Here is an 8,513-nt window from a genome sequence, read left to right as displayed (position 1 = left end):
CCCGATGGCCCAGCCCTGCCCCGAGAGGCCAGGAGAGGCAGAGAGGGAGACTCAGCGCCCCAGAAGTGGGTGCCACGTGGTGTCTGGGTGGAGGCTCAGGAATGCGGAGTGGACCCCAGGGCTCCCCCCGCCCCAAGCCCCTGGCCCAGAGCTCATGGCTGCATGGCTATGTTTCTTTCAGGTTTGGGGTGCCGGCTTGTCACATGTCAGAGCATCAGTCTCCAAGATCTGCTGGGGCCGGGGCGGGGGTGAGTGGGGGGTGGAGAGGAGGTGGGGCTCAATCCCCCAGCTCCCCTCAGATCCCCCCATGGGAGACCCCACCTGGCTCCGTTGTAGTGTGGGTCTGGGTGAGCGCATGGAGCAGGAATGCAGAGCTGGAATTCCACGGGAGGGGGGGCTGTCTCCCTGGAGTTGCAAGTCCCCCCTCCAACCTCTTTCAGAGTTTGAGGAGCAGGGGCTCCCCTAGTTCTAGGCCTCCTAGGTCACCATCCTGTCACCTGACATGACTTTGCCTGTGTGGACAAGACAGGCCCACGTGGCGGCCCAGCTCTCTGCCCACTTGACTTGGGTTTGAATCCTGCCCGGGCTGTTTCTGGCTCTGTGGCCTTTGGCCAGGTTACTCTACATCTCTGGGCCTGCCGTGTCCTCGTGTGGGAAAGGGAAGGTAAAGGGGGTGTCTCTTCATGGCCCCCATCATTGTGGGTGCATCTCCTGTCCCTAGATGGGTTGGTGAATGGAGAAATCGGAACTCGTTCCCACATCCCCCCCCCCAATGATCTCAGCTCCAACAGCTGGGTTGGGGTTCTGCGGGAACGGGGGTCAGGGGGAGCGCTCCCATTCAGGCACTGTCTTGACTTTTTGGCAACTGTCATGGTGGCTGAGAAAGGTCTGTGCGAACAGCGATGGCCGAGCTGTGAGTGTGGAAAGACTCGTCCCCGAAGGGCAGGGCGGTGGGCCCACGGCCCCAAGCTCCAACTCTCGCCTCTGCCTCCTCCCCACCCCCTGAAATAGCTGGGTTTTGTTTTCATTGCTTTTCTCTGTTTGTTTTTGCCACGGTTTGAACTCAGGAGCCTGCGTTTGCTCTGTTTGATTTCTGGGTTGGCACTCTACCACTTGAGCCATGTCTCCAGTCCTGCTTTGTCCCGGTTAATGGGAGATGGAGTCTGCCAGGCTTTTCTGTCTGGGCTAGCTTTCAGCTCTGGTGCTCAGATCTCAGCGTCCTGAGTAGATAGAATTACAGGCATGAGATACAAGCGCCCAACCGAGGAACTGTTTTGTGCTGGTCCTGGGGCTTGAACTCAGAGCCCTATTGCTCAAGGCTGGAACCTAGGTTCAGTGGCCATTGACTGTCCCTGCTGGCCTATCAGTTCCCAGGTCTCCAGGGACCTCTTTGCCCCCCAAGGAGGGGAGCAGGTCCCAGAGCTGGCTCCAGCCTCTCCAGTGCCAGTTGGAGTAGCTACTTGTTACCGCAGCTCTGTGAGCCTAATGCTCTCTAACAGGTTCCTTTGTTACCTCCCGGTGATGAGTGATAAGGGCCCAGGAGAGGAGGCCGGTGTGAAGTCTCCTCCCCTTTGCTCGAGGGCCAGCTGGAGAGTGCGCAATGGAGATGCTGCCCAGGGGAAGTAAGATGCCAGGCTCATGAGTCATTTTCTATTTTCTAGTAGCTACTTAAAAGAAAAGAAACAACAGATAAAGCAGGTGTGGCAGCACTCACCTGAAACCCCAGGAGGATCAAGGCTTTGAGGTCAGCCTGGGCTAGACAGTGAAACCAAAGCGCAAAATTAAATTAAATTAAATTAAATTAAAAAAGAAAACTAAACCAGAGCCAGGCGCCGGTGGCTCACGCCCGTCATCCCAGCTACTCAGGAGGCTGAGATCTGAGGATCAGGGTTTGAAGCCAGCTCAGGCAGGAAAATCCGTGATGCTCTCATCTCCAATGAACCACCAAAAAAAGCTGGAAGTGGAGCTATGGCTCAAATGGTAGAGCGCTAGCCTTGAGCAAAAGCAGCCCAGGGACAGGGCCTAGATTGGGGGTATGGTTCACGTGGTAGAGCACCTGTCTAGCAAGCCTGCGGCCCTACTTCAAACCTCAGTACTGCACCTCATTCCAAAAAACCCAGCAAGCCACCCAGAGGGGATCGCTGGTGTGTTCTGGCTTCAGTTTCCTCACCCCAGAAGGGCTGATTTCAGTGTCTCCCTCAGGGTGTTTTTGTGGAGACACAGCAGGACTCAGGCACTTGAACACAAAGCAAATAAGTAAATGTAATCGTTTTGTGAAGGGACTAGGGCAAAGCACAAAGAAACAGCCAGAAGGAACATGGTGGTAGAGAGAGGTGACCCCAGGACATTTTCACTTCTCTCCAGCCAGTGGCCAAGTCCTGGTTTCTTCGGATGAGCGGAGTGACCCTGTGCAGCATGCCAGGGGCAGTTGAGGGATGGGGCCGGCTGTGCCCGGCGAGGCTCTGGGGAGAAGCAAATGCCAAGTTTCTTCCTTTGAACCCAGCCCAGCTCAAAAGTTCGTTTCATCCAAACTTGTGTGGTAAGTGGGCAAACAGGTTCCACACAGATGTGGTCCATCAGAGACACCAGGGTGGGGCCACCCGGTCCCCGGAGCTGCCCGGCCAGGAAACCTCCATGTGCCGACCTGGGCCAAACGCAGACGAGCCCACGTGTGGGCATGGCACGGCAGGTGCTGGCCACCGAGACCGGAGGTCAGATGGTCAGCCTGCAAGTTGCTCTGAGGGTCCCGTTTGCCAGTGCTGTGGTCCAGGCATGGTCAGCAAGGGAGTCCCTGGGGAGGTGCCTGGGCCTGCGGGAGGTCTGGCGGGTCAGAGCCTGGGACGCGGCCTGGGAAGCTGCATTGGAACTAGATTTGGGGCTGGGGGGGGGGGGGTCTTGCAGGATGACAGTGCACATACAAACATACACAGATTTGCAGCATGCAGGATGCTGCTCCATTCCATGTATGGCAAAGCCCATGCTGAAGGGTTTCCCAACTTCCTTCCTTCCTTCCTTCCTTCCTTCCTTCCTTCCTTCCTTCCTTCCTTCCTTCCTCCCTCCCTCCCTCCCTTCCTTCCTTCTTTCTTTCTTTCATATTGTGCTGGTCCTGAGACTTGAACTCAGGGCCTGGGTGCTGTTTCTGAGCCTCTTTGTACTCAAGGTTGGTGCTCTTACCACCTGAGCCACAGCTCCACTTCTGGCTTTTTGTTGGTTAATAGGACATAAAACCCTCACAATTTTTCTGGCCCCGGCTGCCTTCAAACCACAACCCTCAGATTTCAACCTCCTGAGTAGATAAGATTACAGGTGTGAGCTACCAATGCCTGGTTCCCAATTCTTAAAAAAATATACATAGAAGGGGGGGTAGAATTTTATTCGTATCATTAAGGTGTTATATAGAGAGGCTACCATTTCATAACTCAGATAATGAGGACTTTTTTTTTTGGTTGGTCATGGGACTTGAACTCAGGACCTGGGTGCTGTCCCTGAGCTCTTCAGCTCAAGGCGAGTGCTCTACCACTTTGAGCCACAGTGCCACTTCCAGTTTTCTGGTGGTTCATTGGAGATAGGAGTCTCACAGACTTTCCTGCCCAGGCTGGCTTTGAACCATGATCCTCAGATCTCAGCCTCCTGATTAGCTAGGATGACAGGCATGAGCCACCAGCGCCCAGCCTGAGAAAACATTTTTTATGCCCCCTCCCCCATCTGCCCTTAGAAAGCCCCCATCACAGTAAATGAAACACCGTATTACATGGAAATACAAGCTTAAAATAAAAATCTTCAGAAAACGTTTCTTCTCGAAGAAACCAAGGCCGGCAGCGGGCTCACACACTGAGGCAGAGGCCCGAGTGCAGAGCTCAGCCCGGCCACGTGCTTGCCTGAACTTGGGGACCCCACAGGCTCCCCAGCAGAAGAGGCTGAGGATGCCACTGTAGAGGCTTCCAGAACTGCGTCCCTACAGCCTCTGCATGAATGAAAGTAGGAGGCAGCCATGTCTCCAGGGCGCGAAGCAGGGATGGGGGGGGGATCAGGGACGCTCCAGATGCACCCCGTATCTAGTTAGGACTTCCACAAAACTCTTCAGCCCCACCCCGCTTCCTTTTGAAATCCTGGCTATGGGATTCCCAGGCTGGGGGCCCCAAGCCTGGAGGAGGCAGCTTTGGAAAGGGGAGAGAACAGGTCGGAGTGTGGGAACCTGGCGGGCAGCCTGCCCGGGCCTGCCCACAGCCTCCCCCCGCCCTTCCCCCCACCAGGGCCTGCCCACAGCCTCCCCCCACCCTCCCCCCCACCAGGGCCTGCCCACAGCCTCCCCCCCGTCCTCCCCCCCCCAGGGCCTGCCCACAGCCTCCTGCCCGCCGCCCCCCGCCCCCCCCCAGCCTCCAGTCACCCACTTGGCCGGCGCAGCCCTCCGGGGGTGGGGCTGGCAGGGACGCAGGCCATTCTTGCCCCCACGGGCTCCGGGTGCCAGCCAGGGGCTCCAGGTCACCCTTGTGTCCTCCTTGTCCCTAAGGTCACATCACAGAGGGGCTCCTTCCACCTGGGGGGGGGGGGCGCTCAGAGCTCCCCTCAGAAAGAAGGGGGTCGCCTGGCATGGGGCTGGCTTTAAGGGGAGGTGGGCGGAGGCTGAGTTGCATGGGTATTGAGCAATGAAGCTCTCAGTGTCAGGCCAACCCACTGGGCCCCCCAAAACTCCCTCAGCCACCCCGGGGGTGACGCCTGACCGCAGCCCCCAGGGTCCAGGGACTGCACAGCGACCCCCCCCTCCACCTCTCACCCCTTCCTCCTGTTGCACACTCACACACCTGCCATGGGGTGGGGCCTGCCCCCCCCTTCGCAGGCCTGGGTGGGGCCTGGGTGGTTCTGGATTTCTCCATGCCCCCCCACCCCTCCGCAGGAACCCCCAGGCCAGCGGGCATCCTGCCAAGTTCACAGCCGCTGCCACGCTGTAGGGTGGGAAGCCAGGAGTGGGGGAGAGCTGGGGTGGGGTGGGAGAATGGCTCCCTCCCTGTCCCTGCTTTCTGAAGCCCTACCATGCCTTCTCCAGGGCTGTGGTGATGTTTACAGAGCCAGAGGCATGATGGGAGAGGCTGGTGGGGAACGGTGGGCTGCCTGAAATCCAGGGCGCACCAGGCAATGGGGAGCTGGTGCAGACCCCCAGCTACCCCAAAATGGGAAGTTGGAGGGAAGGAAGGGAGAGGAAAAGGTGCAGGGCAGAAGGCTGAGCAGGAAGCCAGGCACTGGTGGCTCACGCCTGTAATCCTAGCTACTCAGGAGGCTGAGATCTGAGGATCACAGTTCAAAGCCAGCCCGGGCAGGAAAGGCCATGAGACTCTTATCTCCAATGAACCGCCAGAAAACCAGAAGTGGCGCCGTGGCTCAAGTGGTAGAGCGCTAGCCTTGAGCTGAAGAGCTGAGGGACAGCACCCCAGAGTTCAAGACCCATGACCAACAAAGAAAGAAAGAAAGGAAGAAAGGAAGGAAGGAAGAAACCTGAGTAGGGAAAAGATGCAGCTAGGAGATCCGATCAGCCCCCGTGTGGAGAGCTCCAGGGGTGCCCAGCATTACAGGGTGTGCCTGAAGCTGGGCGGGTCTTCATTATCACACTGTGTGGGTGGGGGCCTGCGATCCTGTGGCTCAGTGCCCTGCTCTGAGCAGGTTCTCTGGGCCACCTGAAGTTGGGCGCAGCCTTCCCGAGAAGCGGTTGCTGTCGCGCCGTCCACACAGCAGCCTCTCCCCAACTCCGGGCTTGTCGTGCTTGGGTTTTGGTGGTTGCTGTTTCGCTGGTCTCGCTCCTGGAGCTCAGGCGCCCGGGCGCTACCCCTTCATTTTTTCTCCCCTCCAGGCTGGAGCTCTACCAGCTGAGCCACAGCTCCGTGTCCAGCCGGATGGGGATTCAAGGCCAGCTGAGGTACCAAGTGAGAACCGAAAAACAAAGAACAGGTTTTTCTTGAGCCGCGTAGGAGACAGATGCTAGAATGAGAGAGGAGGAGGCCGTGCCCACCACATGGCATTTAGGGTGTGTGATGGGGGGGACAGCCCCCCCTCTCCTGGAATTTATGATTCTATGGATCAGAAAGGGCTGAGGAATCACCCCAAGCCTGCAACGGGGGGAATCCACTGGGGGAAACAATCTCAAGTGACTGGACTGTCCCGGGGAAGGGAAGGAAGGGGCAGCGACCTGTCATGTGGAACAAGGTTTCCTGAGGGAAGGGACAGAGCTGGGAGCTAAGCAGGGTGAATGAGGGAGGGCCATGTGGTCTTGGTGGAGGGAGCTCAAGCAAAGGCCCTGTGGTAGGAAAGTGGAGCTCAGGAGGATGGAGAAGCTAGACAGGTGTGTCAGAAGAGTTGACGTGGGAAGAGGGGTACCCCAAGAGCACTGGGGAGCCCCACAAACGTTGTGTGCAGCAGGGCTGCCGTGACTGGTGTGTGGAAAGGGTTTCTCACTTAGCAGGGTGTGCACAGTGCCTGGGGCCCAAGCCAGGATCTGGCTTCTCCCCCCACTCCCTTCTCCCGTGAGGCCTGGAGCAGGGGAGTGGGGACCCCAGGGGAAGCTCCAGCCCCATTCCAACCCCCTTCTGCAGAGCAGACAGACCCCAGGGCCCACACCACCAGCCCACATGCCCTGTGCAGTCTGGGGGTACACGTGGAGAAGCACAGGCCACTCCCTAGCCTCTCCCATCCTGCAGAGGCCAGCAGGGAAGGGAAGGCCGTGGAGGAGCCAGGGGGCAGTGTCCTGGGGGTGGGCGGGGGTGACACATGGCTGGTAAGTGCCACTCAGGGGTGAGGGGTCAGGGGGCGGAGCTGCAGGCTGGGCCTCATTTGCATACAACTGGGGGGGGGGCATTCTTCATCTGTGATCTCCACAGGCCACCAGCGTCCACCACCACTGGCCAGGGTCCTTATCTCATGTTTGATTGGATGGGAAACTCCTGGACTCAGGAGCGTGGGTGGGGCCAGGGCAGGGATGAAGAGGAAGGCCACCTTCTCCTTGTAAACTTGTGAACATGGCTCCTGGATGGATGCCAGCACTTGTGACAGACTGGAATGGGGACAGGGAGGGGGAAGAGGGCTTCATCTCTCCAGGGGTTCTGTGCCCTGCTGTCCAAGAGGGGTGGCTCCCCATCACTTCCCTCCTGGGAACCCCACCTCTCCTTATTCCAGATCACTAGGGAGGAGTCCTTTCTCCAGAGGGGTCCTAGGATGGCCAGGTCTCTGATGGGGTTCCCTGTGGTGGGTAACTGTGGGAGGGGTGAACCCCCTGGAAACTGCCCCCCCCAGCACCAGCAGTGTGGCAGTCTCTTAGACAGGGGCTTTATTTATTTATGCATGTATCCATTTATTTAGGTGCTAATCTTGGGGCTTTTTGTTGTTTGCTCTAGGCCAGTGCTCTACCACTTGAGCCACAGCTCCACTTCCAGCTTTTCGATGGTTCATTGGAGACAAGAGTCTCACAGACTGACTTTGATCCTCCATCCTCCATCCTCATGCGGCTGCCTGAGTTCTGGGATTGCAGGCATGAGCCACTGCGGCTCCTCTCTCTTTTCTAGCGGAGAGGAAACCCGTGTAACACGAAAGTAACTTGTCAAGTGCGCATCTCACCTGCCACACCACGGTCCTGCCACACCTGTGTATGTGGGGACAGGAGACCACACAGCCTGAGGCAGGGCGGCCACCCCCAACTTCCAGGTCACCAACTGCCTGGCCACCCGTCCCAGGACACACAAGCGTCCTGGCATGGGCCTGGGCTGGGCATTGGGGGGGAAGGGGGGAGTCCCTCACATGCCCCTCCGGGTCCCTGGGCTCTGTCCTCATGAGTGCCACCCCCAAGCTTACCCCCAGAGGAGCGCCAGGAATGCCAAGCAGTGCCACTGGGTGGGGTGCCCGGGATGGGGGGAGGGGGGTCCTGACTCAGGGACACAGAGAGTTCCAGCTCAGGGCACGTCCAGGGGTCACGTGGTCCCAGGGAAGGGACCAGGAATGTTCTGTATGTTTCCAGAGATGAAAGAAAAGGGCACCCCGGGCAGTCCTCAGGAATGTGGATTGTGTGCTCCAAACCTGCCTCCATCCCTGGTCTGCATGAGGGGACACTTGTCCCCAGCCGTGGGGGATCATGGGAGCAAACAGCCAGGACTTTGTGTGACACTGACATTTCTGGGCCGGGTAGAAGAATGCAGCCGCCTCCCTCCCGGCAGGAGCCGCCTCAGGGCTGGGCTGAGGGCAGGCGGAGCAATGGCCAGGCAGAGCAGTGGCGGGAGCCTTGGGTGGTGCTTGGTGCCTCTGTTTCCCCAGCTGTGAGGTGGGGGTGGGGCACACCTAGCTCGTGGGGTCACCTGGCTGGGGGAGGTGCTGGGCAGGCTGCAGGCATTCTGGCCCTAATCTCTACTGTTTGCATTCCTGTCTTCTCAAAGGCTGGAGGGGGGGACCTCTGGGTCACAGAGGCGGCTCAGATCCCAGGGTGCTGACCTTTGCCACACCCTCTTGGGACTGTAAGATCTGCCTTGAAGGATGGCTTT

Source organism: Dipodomys spectabilis, unplaced genomic scaffold, assembly GCF_019054845.1.
Source record: "Dipodomys spectabilis isolate Male_0828 unplaced genomic scaffold, ASM1905484v1 ptg000231l, whole genome shotgun sequence".
Taxonomy (NCBI): Eukaryota; Metazoa; Chordata; class Mammalia; order Rodentia; family Heteromyidae; genus Dipodomys; species Dipodomys spectabilis.
The sequence above is the reverse complement of the archived record's forward strand: the minus strand, read 5'-3'. Positions refer to the sequence as shown.